We start from the raw sequence: 22,141 nt of genomic DNA, 5'->3' as shown, positions 1-22,141 counted from the left end.
TGCCGAGGCTGCTGCGCCATGTGTCCTTACCATTCTAGTTGCAAGCCCCTGACAGGAAAATGCCACCTAGGTAGGACCAAAAGAATCGCTAAGGAGTCTACTTCAGCATCTCTATATTTGGACGTGCAGAAATTCACACAACTGCAGGCTCTTGTGAATACATTACATCAAAAAACTACATTGATTCAGCAGTTAAGACTGGACAGCTCATTATTTTTTGAAGACAGAAAATGCAGAAGTTACGATGTTAGAGCAACATAAAATTGAACAGGAACTCCTGAAGTTAACGCCCCCAATTTCAAAGATGAGCTGCACATTTTTTTAAAGTACTGTTTTTATTTTTGCGTCTTTATGACAGATCGAAAGGAATAGACAAACAGGGTGAATAAAAGCAGCTAAACCGGGACTTTTAATTTTTAAAATGTGTAATTTAAAGTGTATACATTTTTCTTTTTAAAATGTACCTCTTAAAAATTAAAATTTAAATATAAGTTATCATAATTTCAAGGTCTAAATTTATACTCCATTAAAATCATTCAACCTAAATAAAAGCTATTCTAGCACTACAGATTTGCTGCCACCATTTTAAAGAAAGTCAAACCAGGGAACTGGTGGAAGTCACTGCCAAAGCGCCCAGACTCTCAGTCTGCTGAAGTCCTAAACCAGCTTAAGGCAGCAGTGACCTTTTTTGCAGATGCAAAAAGAATACGTTTTACATTTCAGTTTCTTTAATTAATTCAGCTTGATGACTAGTTCATTCAAAGCTAACAAATCAAGTGAGACTTACAAGAGAAGGAAAACTTGTTTTTCTCTCCCCTATATGAATAAAGCTTTGTGGTAGAGAAAGGGCTGGCAACTTTGTTGAAGAGCAGGCTGCCGCAGATGCCATTCCCTAAAGTTTTTCAGCAGCTTGCCTACCATGAGCTGCCGTTCCCTGCTCCCCACCCCACCGCCACAGTGCCCAAACTGCCTTCTACCACGCACCGCCACCTGTACTACATGCTTCGTGAACCACCAGCTCCCATGCCCAGCAACAGTGTGAAGGGGTAAATCCAGTGGTGACAGTAAACAGCACATGCTGTAGGGGGTGAGAGAGGAAGGAGGGCTTCAGAGCGGGTTACTGGAAAGGGATCAGCAGTCCAGCGCAGGGCTGAGAAGGAGGACACATAAGGCTGAGCTGCGTGCTGTTGATGCCCCATGCTGCTACAACCCATAGTATCAAAACCACTTTATGGGCCAGATCCAGCCCGTGGCCATGGGTTGCCGACCCCTACAGTAAAGGATGAAATCTGTTATATCAAAAATCTTAAAACATCGGGTGACTAGAAAAAAACGATTCAGTTAACTATCTACAGAGAATTCTTCCTGTTTAAAATACAAAGCATGTGGCTAAACTTACCTTTTTCTTCTGTCCATTATGTTTAAGGCTTTATGCAGCTAACAGACCACATTTCTGTTTAACGACTATGAAAAACAATTTGTGCAACTGTAACTGAATTCTACATGTTCATCCAAATACAGCTTGAGAAAAATCACAAGAAAAAGAATACATTATCTAGTAAATAAGAAATGTGTGATTAACCGCTTTCTAACACATTAAAATTGGAAAAATGAAGCGTCTTAAAAATATATTTTAAGTCATAATTACTTGAATAAATGTGCAAAGTTACAAAGTATACTCCTGATTAGTAAAGAAGTGCTAAATTATGCCAGTTATTAAAAATCAACCTACCTTTCTATTATAAAGCAAGTCAAAATGTAAATGATTAAAATTGATTATTTAAAGGAAGGTTTCCTGCTTGCTGATGTAAATTATGATTAAAATTGATGATTTAAATGAATTCGTCTTGTAAAATAAGTTTTGTGATTTTAAGTGTGCATCTTTTTTTTAAACACCCAAACAACCTACAATTTAAAGTTTGGGGGTTTTTTCTGTCCCGCTGGAAGTTATTTTTTGGTTGGGGGGGGGGGGGGGGAGGAGAATGATTATTCTCTCACAGGGTTCAAATTAATTATGTTAAAACAAAGTACGTTAAACAGAATAGAAAAAAATCATTTCCTAATTAACCAGCTTCCTTAATGCTGTGATGTCATAACAATAGAAGTTCTCTAACTACTAAAGGAATCTTGTGAGGTAGACAAGATCTGAATTCTAATGTTAAAAGAAAATGAGAAAACATGAAAAAAATTCCCAAACCATTATACCTTGTAAAACATGAAAAATGTGTACAAACATGATTTTTCTCTCTGTGCATCACATTTAGTATAGCATTGACCAATCTTTGTAAACAGCACTAATGGTTTTAAAGAAAAAAAGGAGAGAGAACAAAAATATCTATGAAGAAATTAACACAACTCTATGATAGCTTTCAAGTTTTCACACTTAACAGAAATCAAATGAAGAGGTATGGATTCATACCTTTTACAGTTGCTACTCTTGACTGGAAAACGTTTTCTGCACAGCTGGATTAAGAGGGCAGTGGCACATCTGTTGATATCAAAATCCCTGTATTTTCACAGCTGAAAAAGAAACAATTTGTTTAAAAATCAATGTTTACAATTTATAGAACGCAACAAATGAGGAAAAACTTGTAGGAAAGAATGGAAGATTAAACTTTAAATGGAATATATGCTAACACTGGCAAGTGCCCATTTACCTTTTACAGTTTCCAAGAATATAAGTATCTCTTTGGCTAATACAGCTGGCATCCTCTGAATATGAAGGGGGTGGCTGACGGAGGTGTCTTTATCCCAATACCATGTTGCCATTATTTACTATATATTACTGATATTGGAGGTTCAGCTTTCTCCCACGTTTGCATTTCTCCTCTATAAAAGATAACACCAATTCTGAAATATGTAGGTTGTGGGGAGAGACCAGAAGGAGTTGGCTGATGGTTGATGCAGTTCATGGCTTTCTGCTGGCACTGCACTTGGCTCCCAAAACAAAACCTCCCTATTAAAAGTTAGGATAGCTGGGGTGCAGGAGGTCCTATCATACTATATCTGAGTTACCAGGGCAGTTTCTCCAAGATGTAATATCTCCATGCTTGAAATATGCTCCACAAGATGCATATGAGGTGCAGCTCCTTATTGTGGATACCAACCAAACAAGATACAGGCACTACATAGGCATAGTAAGTTTTATTAGAAAACACATTGATCTGCAGCAGTGACTGAAGAGGAAGGCCAGGCTTCTTATTGCCATACTTGGCCTGGGACTCATGAGTTCATGGGTTCTACTCATTCTGCCACAAACTGAATAGGTGACCTGAAGCAGGTTGCCAAATATCTCTGGGTATCATTTCTGTGCCTGGAAAATAGTTCTTCTCTTTGTCTGCCTTGTCTGCTTGCACTGTAAGCTCTTTGGTGCAAGAACTCTCTCAAGTGGCTTATCTTCACTGCAAAGTCACTGTGCATTTTGGTGCATGACATGGTTTTTCCTCCCAAGAAGGAACTCTTATAGTATAATAAGATTTGTACACCAAAGCTGCAAAAGGAAAAATACCAGGTAATTGAAATTAGGTACTGATGACTTGAAGGGAAGCCCTGAGATGCCAGTGAGAGCTTGCAAATCTAGATAGGGAAAAAAGAAGGACAAGCATGCATGGTAGTACATGCCTGAACATACCAAATTGTCTTAGGATATGCTAGGGCTTGAGGTCCACCACATCACCACAGCATAGAGCAGATGGGGAGGAGAGAAAAGCTGTAGCAGTCCATGGCCACACTTCCCTGTGCATGCCCCAACCCAGCTTTTGAAGGGTTGTCTTCTAGGGGACAGTGATACTTAATAAGGGTTCCACATCACGCTGGGATCCCGCAAGATCCTTTTAAGGGTGCTGTGGGGTGACATGCAATATTGGCACTGTGAAGTGTGCAAGCACCTATATGATTCAGAAGATAAACCCAGAGACTTCAAATTGAAATCTACATTTTCAGAACCATTCTGACCTGTTGTGGTCTGAGTTCTTTCCAGCAGAAGAACTGCTCTGTTATTTTTCCATAGACAAAAAAGGAATGAAAATTAAGTGGTGGCATTTTCTGAGGGGTGCACAACTCTAACAAGGGGTGACTTCACACTATAAAGGTTAAGAACAACTACTCTAGGAGTTGCCAAAAGAGTGGAAGGGCAGGCGAGTGTGGGGGAAGGGATGTAGCAGCCCACCTCTACCTTTCCTGTGCATACCTCAAACCAACCCTCAGCAGATCACCATCTCCATCAGTCCCTCTCGCTGGACTGAAGCCCCAGTTCCTCTGTCCCATGTGTCCCAGGGTAAGCTACCTCTGTGGGAGCAGGCTTCTCATACAAACCCCATACTCATTCCCTTCACCCCCTGCCTCATCCTTATGAGCAGCTGCAATATGGAATTTTCCCAAACATACCACTTTTGCTGGGTGCATATGCAGGAAAATATGGTGACTTGGGCTTCTATTGAGGTGTTGTCCCTAACCCAGCTCTCAGCATGCAACACATAAAAATGTCTCTTAGTTTAGTGGTGTTTTACATCTGGGCCAGCAGGTCTATCCTGGGTGTAAAGTTAAAACTAAGTGCTAGCTACATTCAGGCTGGCAACCCACCCACTTTGCAGTTAGAATGAAAGCTAAACCACTCCAGTGCTGACTGCCCTCCAGTGCCTTCACAGGATTTCTGCTCCTCTCCAACTATGCACCCCAAAGAACCATTCTCCCACAATTCACCAGAATGGCTCAGATTCCTGTGGCCCAAAGAACCATGGGTTGTGCATCCAGAAGTCCCAAGGTCACTCATGGGTAAGTGTGGCACTAGTGTGGATGCTGCTGCATGAAAACACCTGGGTACAGCTATGCCTTGCAGCTATCACTCCCATGCTAATCACCCTTGCTATGCGTATGCATGGTAACTGGCACTACTGGCGACTGATCTCCAGCAGTGCTGCTATACTCTAAATAATAATGTTTTCTTCCCCAACAAAGAAAATCTTGAGGCTGAGCATAACTAACTCTAGCAGATTTTGCTGCCTGTTATTTCAGGCTGGGTAGCTATTCATGATCTTAGATTGCCAGACACTAACAGGTAATAGTGAAGAATTTAACCAATCAATATTCCTTTTGGTTGCTTCATCACGTAGGTATACTTAATTAAAAGTACGCAAAAACAATACAATTGCTACTGACAGCCACTCCCAGTTCCTCTGTTGTGATCTATCACTTGACAGCATCTCATCTTCTTATGCAGTTCTTTCTTCTTAAAAAAAAGTGCATAGATGTTTCCTGAACAAAAGACCTAACTAATATTCCTTCATTCATTTTATTAAATGGTGCTGCAGAGTCAGCACCCTATAATCATTTTAATGTATGGACATGGCAGTTCAAAATAAAAGTCTTACATTTATTCTGTGTTATGGCACCTTCAGCATAAATCACACACTGCTGGATATTCTGCATGTTAATGTGACTCACAAAACTATCCAGTCTTGAACCAAGCTTGTATTACAGACTAACAGGCTGATGATTTATTTAGTACATTTATAATGACTCTATTGGTTGGCATTGTGAGATTAAAATCAATATAAAACATCACAATAAAATATAAGATCTGGTTGGCCCCAAACAGACCACCAACCAGCTACTGCTGCCCGCTCTCAGGATTTTATCCCAGGGCTTGCAATATCTGTCTTATCTTAAAGCCCCAGCTCCTGGGACCACACGATTAAAGCAGACCCAACTTTGATTTAAAAATAAAAGACTAAATCCTATGTCCCCTTCACGAACCAAAGTGGAACTTACAGAAACTGCAATTTGTGGCATTTGCACATGTTTTGGATTCTATGTAGCTACACTTACTCTGCACAACCTTTCTTGGTACTGTACTGCCCAGAGGGCTCCACTCTGGCCACTTAGGATCCCAGGCAGAATAGAATCATCTGGGCAAGCATGTGTGGTCAAACAAGACCTGAAACTTTAGCCAGAAAAAAACCGTCCTTAGCAGGTGACTGATGCCAAAGGAGGAAGGTCCTTAAACCTTTCAGCCCAATAGCCTAGTGGCAACTTGCCCAGAGAGCAGGAGACCCAGGCTCTACAGCCCCTTCACCCAGAGAAAATTTGAATCAGCATCTCCTGCTTATCATCCCATGCTCTAACAACCGGGCCATGGGCTGGGTGTTGCCCAAAACACCTTCTAGCCCTCCTCTTGGAGATGGCACACTGAACAGCCAAAAGGGAAAGATAAAGTGAGGCCAGAAGGAGGAGAAGTGAAGCCAGAAGGAGGAGGAGAGCAAGCCAGAGGGAGGGTGGCTCAGTGGCATGAATGCTGCCCTGGAAGAAAGGTAGGAGACCAATATCCCACTCCTGTTTATCCATTTTATCCTATGAATATTAAATACATGGTATAGAAAAGTCATTAGGGACCAGGGTGATTGTGACTTAATAAATGGACCATGAGTTTACAGAAAAGGATTTCTTGCTTTCTAAAGGTCTAGGCAACACATAGCTTTATTTATTAGTGGAACTGAGTCAAAACCACACACACAGCAATTAAAAGATGAAGTATCATGCTCAGACCTAAGAGTCATGTAACTTGGTAATTCAATCACATTGTTAGGTGCTGTCTAGTTTCTAGCATCTGATAGTAATTTTTAATAGTCAAGCAATTCAAGACATAACTAGCAAGTATTTTGTCTTTCAGGAACCAACAGTGACCACTGTGCTACAGAAGGTGTTGCCTGGAGGAGTTTTGTGTCTAAAGTAACAGACAACACAGTGTAAACCAGGAGTCTAAGAGGACACTGCTAGCTTAGAGTTTAAGAATGAAATCCTGGTCCCCTTGATTTCAGAGGGCCAGAATTTCATTCCATGCTTTGCTGACCGAGGCTGGCATTTGCTGATCTTGTGGTAGCAGAGACACTTTAGAGCAAGGGTAGACAAAATACAGCCTATGGGCTGGATCCGGCCTGCCAGGCAATTTCATACAGCCCACGGGCACCCACCAATGAATTGCACCCCACCCAGCCCACACACCTTGCTCCCACCCTCGTGTGCAGAAGGGCCCAGTTCAGCCAACACAAAGCTTCCAGGAGGGGCTGCTGCTGCCATTGCTGCAGTTGCTGGGGGACCTTCTCGCCTTCCCTGGTCTCCACCAGCTCCTATTCCTGTCCCTGCTGCAGCACATCCGATGAGGACAGAGTCCCAGGGACTGTTCATGGCAGCAGGGACCGGGGAAGGCAGCCGGCTCCATCACGCAGGGCTTCCCCAGTGGCGTGAGAGTGCCAGGAGTTCCCTGAAGCCCCTTGTGATAGAGGCAGACCAGCCTGGCTCCGGTCCTTGATGCCATGTGCAGTTCCTGGAACTGGCTGGAGCCACGCATCACCGGGCAGCAGCACCTGTGCAGGTCACGAGCACCCCGAGGGTCCCCGCCTGCTGCTGCTGCTGGTGGCAGGGGTCTCCATACCCCCCCCACCCTCCCTCATACCTCACAAACTCCCCACACCCACACCCTGCCCCCACAACCCCTCCATACAGACACACACCCCACAACATACCCTACACCCCCTGACACACACAGCCACACCCCCTGACAAATCTCCCACACACCCCACTACACACACACACCCTCTCCCACACACAATATACAAGAGTAAGACTTTATTTTTGAGCTATTATGCAATCATCTCTATCTATAGTATGCAAACACAAATCATGACCAAAAATAATGTTTGAAATAAAATTAAAATATGTTATAGCAGATGTTTGACTTTTAATATACAATTTGTTTTTTTTCTGGTTCCAAGATGGCAACCCCTCCCTCCCAAAAGAAGTACTACTGGGGACAAGGGAAGGGACTTCCAGTGGCAAAGGTCAGGGGATAGGGGTGGGACTCTGGTCCCAAGATGGGGACCAGAGGGCAGGGCACCTGGCAAGGGACAGGGCTACCCATGCAGCCCTTGACAGCTCACCGAAACACACTAAGTGGCCCTCCAACTGAAATAATTGCCCACCCCTGCTTTAGAGGAATGGTAATGGTTACCAGACTTGGGGGAGGGAAAGACACTTCCCACAAGTCAGGGACTACTGGTGGAAGGGAAGGAGGGGTTTGCCCTCTGATACAGTATGGTCCACTTTCTAGGTAAAATATGCCATGATGGTCCTAATAAATTTCCTGCCATTGCCAGGGCCAAAGGCATTGGTGGTGCTCCTTTCCTCTTCCTAAGGCATATGGTAGTTTTTGAGACCTTTGGTTTTGTGTGCTAGCCATGCTAGCTTCTCATGGCATATTAAAAAGTCATTTGTGATCATGGCACATAGGAAGGACCAGAGGGGATGTTTCTATGGACCCATTTGGATTTAACATCTGCTACATAGTTGCCTGCAATTACCAGGACAAGAGTCATTAGCCCAGATGATCCCTTCTAGTCCTACTGTCCTATGTCCGGTGAAGACACAATAGACAATCATCACCTGAGGGAAGGGAGAAGAATCCCAAAAGCATTTTTGATTGTACGGGGGTCTCATGATTTATATACATGTGAAGGACCTGGTTTGAAGTAGGGTACATGTTTAACTTGGCAAAATACTTTCAGAGCTTGGCCCAAAGAATCAAAACTCTTTAAAGTATGGAGCTCATGGGTACAAGCTGATTTTACTCTTCAAGATCTACCAAGATAATTTATTTCTTTGCAATTATAGTTGCCTGATTTTAGAAAATTAAACAGTGAGACATAAAATGGTAAGTACGTAGTAGCTACATTTACTTGCAGAAATTATCTATGTTTCACCTTTTAAAAAGTGACAAAAATAAAATCGTCTAATGAAGAAAATTATGAAGGTCAGAATTTGTTTTATTGGCAAAATTATGGGTAAGGCGAACATTTTCAAACTTGTTTGATTAAAGCTAGGCACTACAGCACATGTTTAAGTTCAGTTTCTAAAAGAGCCACTCATCTACAACTCTCATTGAAATAAACTCTAAAGCAGTGGTTCTGAACCGTTTTCAGTCGACGTACCCCTTGGTCTCAGAGTGAGACTTCATGTACCCCCTTTCAATGGGAAATTAAATTTTTAGGCCCTTCGACCTGTGTTAGACAACGTATGAAATATATCTCATGGACCTCCTGATGAAGCTTCACGTACCCCCTGGGAGTACGTGTACCCCTGGTTCAGAACCGCTGCTGTAAAGGATGAATTATACAGCCAGCTGTCTACCGTTAAGCACTAAAGTTTGAAACTTTGGGCTTGAGATAAGCTAATTGATAAAGCCCCATATTCCAGACAATTTGAACCAGAAAGAAACTGTATGGAGTAAGTTTGAAAATATGGACTTTATCAGAGAAGACTAAGGAGGAAAAATCTAATTAAATTTAATCTTATGATCACACCATTAACTTAGATATTTTCTAATAGTACTGACCATATTTCATGTTTAGATTCAACTGGACAATTCTTTTTAGACAAAAGAAGAGAGATTTAGCACTGTAAAAATGAAGTGATATCCTGGGGTAGGTACAGTCACTCATCCTGGCGAGCTTCATCACTCTTTCCTGCCCAAGTGCAGGGGACACAGACCTGATGCTCTGTAAGGTCCCTTCCAGCACATAGCATCTATGAAACTATGAATCCAATTAAAAACAATGGCATTTTTGCTACAGACTTAAATGGATGTAGATTTGAACCCAAAAAGCAAACACTAGAGGTTTCAAAGTGCACTATGTGCTTTAAGCTATTCTAATGAAACAAAACCACTAAGCACTCAAAACATTAAACCAAAGGCAGTGTTCCACTGATCAGATTTTATTTTAAAAATTTTAAAGATTAGAAATAAAATGATGATCTCCGCTGACACTAGCTGTGATAAAACAATAAGGCTTGGCTTTAAAAGCGACCGTGGAGAAAAGCACATTTAACACATACTCTTCGACCCAAATGAGACAAATCCATCATCACGCTATACATGGTTGGTTGTTCCTAGAAGTCTACCAACAGTGAAAATAAAGGGGGTCACTAATGTTTGTGAGAGTGACAGGAAACCTAGCAGAGGATGAAATGTTATACAGAGATATTTACAGATATTTTCCTGTGAGAAAAGAATGGTAGGAATGTAGCTTGCCTGTTACCAAATCCTCTAGAATACTGGGCTACTTATTACAGCCAGTAGGTTTGGAAAGGGAGGGGCAGCGAGGGTAGAAACCCAAACTTTAGCTTGAAATTAGAAAAGGCTTGCCTTAGAAATTTGAACCAGCAGTTAGAAATATGTAACATAATATAGAACCCTCCTAAAAAAGATACTCAACTTGCACAGACACTGAAAACAAGAGAGACCTTATACTGTGTATGTGAGGTCTACAGTTGCAGCCAACACAGGGTTTAAAATTTAGCTGAAATAAAGCCAAAATACTAAAGCCTTTTATTATCCTGCAGGGACCTATTCATAAGGAAATGACATGGACAAAAATCTGTATTTCCTTCGCTGTCTTTTTTTGTGAACAGTGCTGCAGATTGTAGGTGTAATTCATCAATAAAAATGTGGACAGAGCAGAAGATAAATATATGCACAGAGAAAATTAAACAGGAACAATTAAGTGTCAAAAGAAGATTAAACAAAAAAGGGTCTAGGTGACATTTTGGATGAATTCTCTCGAGATGCACGGACATAGCACAATATAGCTCAACTTTTCTTTGGCTTACAACAGAGTTCTGCGGAGCATTCTCATCAGGTAGCTAGAGAAGTGTGGAGTAAGCAGAAGTACTAAAACATGAATAACAGTTCGAAAGAAGTAGCTATTAATGGTTCAGTGTCAAGTAAGAAGAGTATCTACAGTGGTCCCACAGGGGAGTCATTTCAGGTCTAGTGAACAGGCAATGATTTACTTAACTGTCAGCTGGGAGCAGAGAGTGGGGAGAACTAGTAAAATCTGGGGTTTACACAAAAAACTGGGAGGGACTACTGCCAAGGGAGGATAGGATTAACCATTACCCTGCTGCTATCATGCCAAGGATTTGCAAGCACGTACTCTAAGAGCACCACTATGGAGCGTGGATGGTGCCGCGCTATGTCAGTGCTTCAAAAAATGCTGCCACAAACAGCTCGCTACACAGAGGTAATGGCAGAGATCAGCCAAAGAGCAGTCTAAATATAGAGCAAACTTCGACAAACTGAAGAAAAATGTGATTGCACTAAAAAAAAAAAAAAAAAGACAAAAAATCCTAAACGAAGAAGACTGGAGATTTGTAGTTAATGAAGTTAGTAGTCACTTGGCAGAAGAAAGAGTCAGTAGGCAGGAGCGACTTAGACTTGCAAAAGACGGCACATACGTTACTGAACTGTGGTAATAGGATTATCAGCACAAAAAAGCAAAACCAGGTAATTATTCCTCTTCAGCCAGCAGAGGCTAGATCCCAGTTGTAGTGAAGAATTCAGATTAGGGAGCCCTTGCTTGGATGTCTTGATTAAAGACCATCCTCACCCAGGCTCCAACTCCACAGCACAAAGTATGAGCAGTCTTCAGCTTCCTTTGTGAAATAGATCAAATATATTCTTCTATGTGCCTTCAGGCCTGCAGAATCTAACACTAAGCAAAGAGAGGAACAACCAGTGCCTCGTTCCTGAACATGACCTAATCCCACAGCCAGCAATTCATGAAACACTGAAGGGAATATATTCTGCTAGTAGCGTAATTGAAGAGGGGGGCAACCAGAGCACCAGCCCCAGGCACTGAGTGGAGGGGGACACAAAAACAGCAGCCAGCCCAGCTGCCACCACTGGCAGCCCACCCATTAACAAAGCCCCATGCTGCACTGCTCCCCAGATACACCTCTGCGTGCCACCCCATGCAAGTCGCTTTTAGCGAAAGCCAAGAAACAGAACTGAGTCAGTTACAGACTGCAATCAACCTGCGTCCCTTCACACTGCTCCCACTCACCCTAAAACTTTCCACAGGGCCGTCCAGTGGGAGACAAACACTTTAGGATGCTAGAATAAAGGGGTCCGCTTAGGTCTTAGAGTGGAGGATATCATTTAAAGATACCTTACAGCACAAGGATCACCCGAGGCTATATTTGGACACCCTCCCAGGGTTCCAAAAGGGATAGCTACCATAATTGGCAGCCATCTAAGCTCCTAGAATTAAGGATCCCCTCCACAGATTTTACCATGGGGCTACAAACTAAAGCCATATAATAGAAAGCGTCCTTCTTAGGGTATTATAATTTTAGGAAGACAACATACAGGCCATATAATGCAGGAATGGCCAGGGCCTATGGTGGAGGAAACCTCTCCTGAGACCTTACCATGGAAGCTAAGTGGCATTCAGGAAACACTCTGCAGCATAAGTGATTTAACAGTCACAGCTGTCTCTCTGTAACCCAGTGGTTCTCAAACTTTTTTGAGTCAAGGCATCCCTCAATAGACTCAAGGAGCCCCACAGAAAATGCTAGCTCTCCGTTTTCACTCATTTTTTGTCTAGAGAAAAATAAAAGCAATTCTTCTGTTGCAAAGAATTCAGGAAGACTGCAAGAGGGCAGAATGTTTTTAGCATTATGGATTCCTCTTTGAAATCTCCAAGTTTATCTTGTGAACCATATTTTCATACCTAACACCACTAACTTTGCATGGCAACTCACAGCACCCTTGAAAAGATTTCAAGACACACCTGGGTGCCACCACAACCTGGTTAAGAATCACTGCTCTAAACCTACTTTCTCAGACAAGGTGACAGAGAATGTAGTGATGAATTATCTTCAATAGTACCTAACCTCCTTAGGTATCCCAGGCTCCTTCTAGTTGGGCATCAGTCCAGGATATAGCTCATGCTGATGGATAAATTTCCTTTAGGAAGAGGCAAGTATCATTACGTCCGCGCTGTTAGATCTGTCCAGAGATTCTGCCACCCTCAGTGTTTAGGTAACAATGACTCTCCACAAACTGGCCTTGTGGGAAGTGGAAACCACTGAGTTGGCTTCTCTCCCACCTCTCAACAAAAAAAAGTCTCAAACAGTTAAAAGCATGGCAGGTGCTCTTCCCCTCTGAAGGCTCTCTTCTGTGGAGTCCCACAAGGCTCAATTCTGCATCAGTCTCAACTTTTATTTTAAAACCCTTTCAGAAACTATGAAATGTTCTAGATCTGGATATCAGCAATACAGATAGCCCTTAGCTCTGCTGCATCTTCAGATCAAAAGCATGTTAAGTGTCTGCCTGTTCAAGTGTCCAGGAAAAGTTAGCACCTAGATGTGGAACAGCTGGTTAAACACCAATGTGAGCAAGACAAAGTATGCTAATTTGAAGAAGAAAGCTTTTGATCATCTATCCCAAGTAATGGTTTTGCCCTGCTCAGCAAGAGCCAGTTCTTCAGTCACTTTAGGAAGGTGACATCTCAAGGTCTTTTTGGACTTGCTGGCACTTTTGAACACTCAGACATTTTCTTTACTGTCAAGGAAAATTTCTTCCTCCATCTCTAGCCAACACTGTCTAATACATCTTCCCAAGCACTCATCACCTCCAGATTCAGCTACTGAGATCCGCTACGCCTGGGCCCTGGGGACCTTCTATCTAGCTCACCATGCAATGTCTCAGCTAATAAATAACACAAGCTTAGCGGAATGCATTACATCAGTGTTCTGTTGGCTGTATCGCCTTCCACTCACTTCAAGATCCTGGTCTTTATTAACAGCTTATGTTTTGCAGACAAACAAATGGACCAAACAGTGGCTTCTTAGGAGGCACTTTCTTCATGATTCATGACAAGAACCCTGAAGTTGGCCAATACCAATGCTTTATCTGGTTACAAGGAAAGAGATTTCCTCTAGCACTTTTGCAGTTCCAGCTCACCAGACAGTGAGTGCATTAAGCCCAGACATTACCCATCTTCAGAGAAAAATATAAGATACACTTTGATCTCCTCACAAAGAGATAAAAGAGACTTACTGCAATAAAGGGCTCCACAAAACAAAACAAAACAAAAAAAAAATCAACACCCAGACAGAAATTTCATGTGTGCTCTAGCAACATTTAACACCGAGAGGTGAAAAAGATGACAGTATTGCAGACTGAGTTTTGATTTAAATTGTGTTAGCTTACCCATACCATAGCAGTCCATGCCTCTATTATCTGTGCCTACATATTATAAAACAGGGGTGTGAAACTAATTTGCCCTTTTGAGCCAAATCTGAAAATTCAGCAGTAAGGCAAGTGATGGTGGCATAAACCCCCACAGCTGCCAGCAGCAGGGGATACGTGCCACCGCTACTTGCTCCACTGCTACAGAACTGCATCCCTAAGAGGGATCTTATACCAGGAATTCAGCAACATTAACCCTCTGGATGCTGGGACTGCTAACACAGCAATGGGCAGCCACAGGGGTTAACACCATCACTACTTGCCCCAGCACTGAATTTCTGCACTGAGGTGGGTCTTCTCAACCACAAAAAGCCTTACAGGCTCAATGACCTTCCTCCATGGGCTGTATCTGGCCCCTGGGCTTTATGTTTGTCACCCCGGTTATAAAGGATGACGAAAGAATCATACTAGACAAATGGTTGGTAAAGTAAGGCCTTGGATCGTAAGAAAAGCTGAAGTGAATTGGTAGTTTTAGGTGCAGATGACAAACTAAAGAAAGAATAGTGATAACAGTTATGCATCAGGCAAGGGGACATTCTAATTTACATTTATTTGTAGGCAATTTTATCCGGCACATCCTTGCAGTACCAAAAAGACACTCAAATAGAAGAGGAATGATTTTACAGACAGTTTAATTTAGTTCCTGAGCTAACAAATGCAGGGAAAATGCAGGATCCTTTTCAAAGTAAACAGTATATGTCAAAAGGATACATCTGCCAAGAGACTATGGAATACCCTTGCTGAAAACAGTCAAGTCAGGAAACTCGTCTCAGGGATGGTTTATAGATAACTGGGTCCTGTTGGACAAATTAATGGTTCTCCAGGTGTGGACAGGCAAAACAATAATGCGCACTGAAAAAGGAGGGAGATTACAATACATTAAGCTGAATCTGCTGTAACTGTTTCCTATGTCTTCCTGTTTCACCATAATTAGAAGCTAAACCTCAATGTTTTACCACCTACTTCATTTAGAAGTAAATCACTGTGGTTTAGCTTCACTTACTGTGAGACAGGAGTGGATCAGCTGATGCACACTTAGGGCACGTCCACACATGCAAGCATGTGGACTTGCAGCAGCTCAAATAGGAGCAGGAAAATTTGAGCCGGGGATTTTTGCACTTTGTTATGGGGCAGGTTGTGCCACTTGGGGCACAATAACCCTGCCCAGCTCCTCCTGGATCTGAGCCAGGAGGATTTTGAGCCTGAGGCCAGCACCTGTGCTGGCCCCAGCAGTATAAAAACCTGTGTTGGCCCTAGCAATATAAAAACCTGCCCTGGCAAGCAGCTGAGTGCTACTTACTCTCAAGAGCTTCTGGGGTCACAGACACTCTGGTCTCCTGCCCCTTCTGCAGGCAGAAGGAGACCCTGGCGCACACAACCCTCGAGTGTGCCAGGCTGCAGCCCTTCCACCTCCACCTCCAGAACCTCCTCCTGAGGTTCTGGTTGAATTTCACCCCCCACCTTTTTGTTTTTGGTCATCCCATCTGCAGCCCCACCAAGTCCCAGGACCTCCTGGTCAACCTCCTCCTGGCCCTGACCAAGTGGGCCCTGTACTTGACCAGGAAGGAGGTTCTGGCTGGGAAGGTGCCTGGAGACTGCGAGGCCACTTTCCTCTCACTTGTCCATGCACGTTTCTGGGCAGAGCATCAGTGGATGGTGTCCACAGGCTTCTTGGATGCCTTTGAGGACTGGTGGATATGGCCCAGGGCGCTCTGCTTGGTGTCCCCCTCCAGGGCACTTACTTTCACTTTTGGCCCCTTGACCTCCACGTCATTCCTATCCTGTTTTTTTCCCTTAGTTGTCCCACAAAATCAGTTGTTCCATTCATCCATTAGCTCCCATATAGTGGGGATACTAGTTTACCGGGTGGGCCTTAGAGTCCACGGCAATTTTGAGTGGACAAATAGACAGGGGCTTTTGGGGCCTGGCCAATTGGTATCTGTGGACACTACCCCTTGTGCCAGCTGGACTGCTGAAGCAGCCCGGTTCCCGCCCCCTTCTCCCCACTGCTGCGGCTTGGCAGTTGGTGTTGCGGTCTGGCTATGACCTGCTGCCACCTGCGACAGCATGTGGCTCCAAGGCTGCAGGCCTGCCAGACCTGGATGGGGACCTTCAGGGCCATAGCAGAGGCATCTGCACCTCTGGGACAGCTGCCAGGAGGCTGTGGCTGCACAGCTGGCCTTTATATGGCACTACTGCCATGTGTGCCGCTGCCCTGCCATCTGGGCAGCTATCGTCTGGAAGATGTTCTCAGTGTAATGGCCTGCTTTGAACTGTCCCAAGTGGCCAGGAGGTCAGCCACCTCCAGCTAGGTCCCAGGTGCCATCCCTGAGCAGGCTCCTCTGCCTGGGTCCTGCCACTTGTCTCACTAGCAGAAATTCTGGTGTTCCCTATTTAAAAACTGCAAAAACTCTGATAAAAAAATCCCAAATTCACTCTTTAAAATACCCCAAAATCCATGTTCTTCCACAATTAAAGAGAGAGAGAGAGAGGAGCAGTTGGGCAATGTTTTATTAATGTATTTACAATGTTAAAGCAATCTGGAAGCCTACCAGTGTCTCTATCATCATAGTAAAATAAATTCTAAATATCTAGATGTTTTGATGTTTGCTTTTCTTACCATAGAACAATTAGAGCTCCCCCTGACCCCTTCACTAACAAGCATGATTCATCCTATCTAGCAGCTGGGCACAATGGATGCATGCTGGGGGGATTTGGAGTTTGCAGGACTGAGGTGGGAATGGGGTGTGGGGGGATGCAGGTGGGTGTGTGGGTGGGTTTGGAGGGATGTGGGGAGGCATGGGGTAGATAGGTATGGGAGAACTGTGTGGGGGGGACTGGTCAGGAGGGGTGCCCCCCACACAACATGGACTGCCCCACCCTGCAGGGCCCTAACTCCCCCCTCCCCCCTGCAGGGCCACAGCCCCCACCCCACAGGGCCCACATGCCCCTGCACAGCCCACAGCTCACCAGTAGCAGCAGCAGCCATCGGGGCACTCGGGGCCTCCTGGCACAGCCCCCCTGTGCAGCGCAGGGCAGCGTGGCTCAGCCCTGGCTGCCTGGCACTTGGCACTGCGTGTGCTGCATCGTGCAGGCCCAGCCCTGCCCACCTCAGCATGACGCCATGCGCCTTCAGGCAGCTCTGGGCCACTTGGTCTGTCACCCGGGGCTCAGCCCCACTCACAGGGACCGCCTGTCATGCTGGGCTGGGTCCTGCCTCCAGATATTGGCCCCCCCCCCCCCGTGCAATGGGCCCATGCACACAGGAACGAGCAACCGCTGCCCACTTACCTAGAACAGAGCCCAGGTACAGGTTGCTGCAGCCTGCATTGCTTTTTGCCTGCACAAGCAGACAGCATGCTGCAGTGTCAGGGCAAGGAGCAGGGATAGAGATGCTCGGGCCAGCTACCAAAGCATCTCTTCGGAGGACCCGAGATTCTGGTTGCCTCAGGGCATGGTCCTGCCCCGCTTTTTTTACAGGGTTTTTGTTTTTTTTGATACTTGGATGTCCAGGTATCAAATTTTAAGCCCGTGATGCAAACATGCAGCACAGGGAATGCTTTTTTGTTTCCTGCATGCCTCTTACTGAGTCTCAAACTACTTTGAGATGTGGCAAGAGGCACATGTGGGATCGTCTGGACACACCCTTAAGGGGCAGGCAAATCCTACCCTCACACGTTTTTACAGGGTTATAATTGTCCTTCTATCCATGTTCTCTCCCCAACCCCCAAATGATTCTGTCTGAATTGAATGCATTCAAGTGCCACGTTGGTGCACAGGGTGCTACAACCGGTGCGCTTTGCTCAGAATTGACTGTGCTAAGAACAGTTGTGTAACAGCCCCAGGCTAGAAAAGCAGGAGGACCTGCAGGTCTGAAGTAAGAAGCACTGGCAGAGCTGCACAGGGAGCCCAGGACTGCAATAGCAGGGGGCTGCCGGGCATGACTGAGGGGCACTGCCAGACCTGTGTTAGAAGTCCAAACAAGTATAGGAGAGGGTGCTTTAAAGCGGGACTGAAACAGGTGGGTCAAGGAAGCCTGCACAAAGCCAGACTTTTAAATGTCTTGCACAGACAAAAATCATTTTTTAAACTATATAAATTAAAGATGAAAACCGTTAAAATAGACAGTGGCATCTTATTTGCAAACATTTTTAGGATCAGGCTCCTAAAGTCTGACACAACTGTGACAGTCGATGAGTGACATGATACTAAAACTGCCAGAAGAAATAAATATGCTGACATCCAGTGTTAAATCAGATACTGATAAGGCCAGCTATAGTGCAGTGGCATTTGAAGAGCAGAGCTTAGGACAATAAAAACTTAACTGCTTGCTGCCAGCAAGTCTGCAGAGCTCACCATTCACATTTCTGGGTCTTGCATGCGTGTCATACCAAGGAATCCTGCCTTCTGGCATTCAGAGGTATAAACACCTCAATTGCTGGAGGTCACCTAGCAATAATACATGCAAGACACACAAATGACATTCTCCTTGGAACAGCAGAGGCTCTGGCGCTAATGGGAAATGTGGTATTTGGAGTCAGTGATGAAAATGCAACAGCTGCAGCAGGAAAAAAAAAAAAGCAGGGGGAGGGAGGGGCAGGAAACAGGCTGGAGCCAGTTTAACAGCTGGACCAAAGCAACTCCAGAAGAGAGACATCTTTGGCAGTTCCCACACCTCTTCTCCCATTTATTTAAACTTAAACAGTTACAGTAAAAGAGTATAAATAAAACCACCTAGAGTTTTTCTCATCAACACTGACAACTCATTATCCATTAGATTATAAATCTTCCATTGAAACTTTTAAACATACTGGTGATGGGTGCTAGAGAAAGCGAACAGATAAACACAGCAAAGACCAATAATCACAGTAAATATCAATCAGTGTCAGTAATCACCGATATATGCTCCAAAGTTTTGTGGCTACTCAGTACTCAGTTTGAAGACAGACATTAATTCAGCAGCATTTAAAAGTCAAGTTAGCACCTCCTTATTCACTTACTTTTAGAACAGCAGCTCCCAACCTTCACTGGTCCATAGGCAACAAGACCAAGCAAGTAACGTACTATGGGGCAACATCATGCCTGTCCACCTCATTACCTTCTTAATTTCCTATAGCCATGAGCAGTGTTAGAGGGTCTCATGGGGAACCTATTGCCTTTAACTATGGGCTGGAGGCTACCATTTTAGATGATTAGGGGCCAAATCACATTTCCACCCACAAATTTCATATCTAATAGTAATACTGGGCTGGGACAAATATTTGAGTGGGACCAGGATCAGGTGAAGACAAATTTGGCATTGGCAACTCCTGCAATTTTTGTGCAAGTCTTGTGATAACAGGTATTTCTTAAATCACCAAATCCTTGAGTCATGTGAATATATTAGAAGCTTAGCTTTCATTTAAAAACAAACAGGCTAAGAACAGACAGTCAAAAAGCCCAAAGCTGAATTGATTCAATCTTCACAGGTTAGTCTAAGCTGAGTATATTGAACTGATAAGCAAGTGAACAGACATTCATTTTTTATTCCAAAAATGCAGACACATGCCTGCCCAGGCCAAAAATCGGGAAGCACTAGAGTAGGCTTGTCCAACATACGGCCCACGGGCCGCCATGCAGTCCACCAAGCCATTTTATCTGGCCCGAGGTGCCTGCTCCGTGCCCGGCGGCAGCAAGGCAGTGATGAGGCGAGGCGGGCACTGCTGGCCCGTGGGCCCCAGCTGGCAGCGAGGGGAGGGGAGCTGCTTACCCCCACGGGGCCGGGCTCATCAGTGATCTAGGTCCTGCTGCTGCTGCCCCGAGGGCTGTGTGGCGCGGGGCGCCCCCAGCCGCACCTGATTAGACGAGCTGGAGACAGGACGTACAGCTTCTTCTCTGGCTCCACCCCTTTCCCCCAGCATGTGGCCGGAGGAGCTGCAGCATGGCCCGCACCCTGCCCGCATGTGTGGTAGACGGAGGCACGAGGTAAGTTCCCGCACGGAGCTGGGGGCACCTCAGGACTGGGCTGGGGTGGACGGAGGCATGGGGTAAGTTCCTGCGTGGAGTTGGGGGCACCTCAGGGCCGGGCCGGGGCTGCAGGGCACGCAATTGCCAGAGCCGGGCTGGGTGGGAGGCAGGAGGAGCCCGGCCCAGAGGCTGCATTTGTCCCTCAGACCGGGACATCCAGGATGGAGAGATGCAAGGGAGGGCACACATGCACACACACATGCACATACACACATGCATGCATGCTGAAGTGTGTGGCAGTGAGCAGAGCGAGAACAGCTGTTAGGAGCACAGTGCCTTTCTCACCACAGCTAGGGCTGCAGACTGGGGCGCTGGCCAGACTGGGGGCTCTGCATGGAGCCGGCCAGCCCCAGCCTCACACTCCTCTCTCCGCTTAGGGCAGGATGTGGCCAGGCCAGACTGGGCTCTCTGCATGGGGCTGCAATGCAGCTGACTTTGACTTAGCCCAGCAGCACACGGCCAGGATGCAGCAGCAGGTGCCAGAATGGGGCCAGAGCCATGAGTCAGAGCAGGGCAGACAGAGCACATGCAGCATCCCCACCCTGGTCAGCACCCCAGCCCCCACCCCAGCCCACAGCCCTTGCTCCAGTGACAAAAGTACCATGCTTCCCAGCACATCCCAAAAGCTGCTTTGGCCCTGTCTGCTGCAACACACACGTGCTTGGAAGCACACACACATGCACATGCATACACGCACGCACACATACACACACACAGCCCCACCCCCCAGCTCCCAGATTCCCATCAATCTGGTACTTTTGCTTAAATTTTCTCCAGTGCCTGGGACACTGAGGCAGCCTCTAAAATCTGGGACTGTCTCAGCCAATCCAGGATATATGGTCACCCTACGTATAAATAGTCTAGATTATTCTAAAAAATGCCCATATTTTGTTGCTTTGATTAGTTTCCACTCTGGCTGATATCTTTCCCACATTTGATCTGTCGACTTGCATTATGCTTCTTTCGTTCATTGAGAAGTGAGTAGAAGCGAAAGTGTTTATTTCAGTCAAGTGTTTGGTATTATTTCATTCTTGCTTTTATATTGTTTTTATTTTGGATTTTAAACCACATTTCCAGACCCATTTCATTGTCACTTCCTGCAACTTCACTGGTGTCAAAGGTCACGTGACATCACTTCCGGATGTGATACCACTTCCTGTAAGGTCTTTGAATATGGCTTGCTGGCCCATTGGGTGATAAAAAGTTCATGATCCAGCCCCACATTCAAAAAGGTTGGACACCCCTGCACTAGAGCACGCCTCCCTACTCGTCTGGAGCAGACAGCTTGGGCCAAGGCTAGCTTGCCCATCCTGCAAGAGGGGTGATGGGACTTGTGGGAGGTGCAAAGCATCCTGGGATGCTGGGAGACTGTGACTTAACTTGAATTGGGAGGGGATCTGGGACAGAAGTTCAATAATCCAATTTAACCTAAATCAGTCAATTCTGATACTACATCCATTCAGGTTTATCTTAAACTGGTTTCAGCCATTTTGGTTTATGTAAAGTGAACTTCTATTATATTACAGATTTGAACTGGTTTCCAATCATTTATACTGGTTTATGTGCAATTTCTGTCCCTAGCCAAAAAGACAAAGTTTCTAGACCTCAAGGTTGTTAATAAAAAGCTCAGAAGCATAAACCTCAACCATCAAAAATCCAGGTGGCACATAAAAGAACAATGTCATGTCTTCTGATTTTGGATGCCTGAATGGTCGTAGGGTGACCAACTTTTCAAAATGAAAAAGGCAGGACACATGCCCGCTCCCACTTCTGCTCCTCCTCCCCCCACCCCACCTCTGCTGGTGGTACAGCTGGAGCAGAGCCGAGCAGAGCAGGAGCGGATGCGGGCTGCCTGGTGCGGGCTTGTGGCTCCCTACTCTGCTGCCTTTTCCCCAGGAGCCCTGCGCTAGCCATGTGCCCCCTGCCCACACAGGTGAGAGAAACCCAAGGGGAGCCCCGAGCAGGGTGGGAACCCCTGAGTCCACAGCAGGCAGGCAGCACCCCCAGCCCCATTCCCTCCCACACCATGGGGGCCTCAACCTGCCTCCC

At 45.3% G+C, this 22,141-nt stretch overlaps 1 protein-coding gene across 6 annotated transcripts in view; it reads right to left on the bottom strand.

The window, feature by feature from the left end:
• TSPAN9 (tetraspanin 9) overlaps window positions 1-22,141 on the bottom strand; it is a 294,276-nt gene that overhangs the window by 220,814 nt on the left and 51,321 nt on the right. For all 6 annotated transcript variants that reach the window (XM_025192148.1, XM_025192151.1, XM_025192150.1 and 3 more), the window contains one exon: window positions 2,420-2,520. The gene's annotated coding sequence lies outside the window, so the exon portion shown is untranslated. The remainder of the gene's footprint in view (window positions 1-2,419; window positions 2,521-22,141) is intronic.

Source organism: Alligator sinensis, unplaced genomic scaffold (genome assembly GCF_000455745.1).
Source record: "Alligator sinensis unplaced genomic scaffold, ASM45574v1 scaffold224_1, whole genome shotgun sequence".
Taxonomy (NCBI): Eukaryota; Metazoa; Chordata; order Crocodylia; family Alligatoridae; genus Alligator; species Alligator sinensis.
Note: the sequence above shows the minus strand (reverse complement) of the source record. Positions and strands in the feature narration are given on the sequence as shown.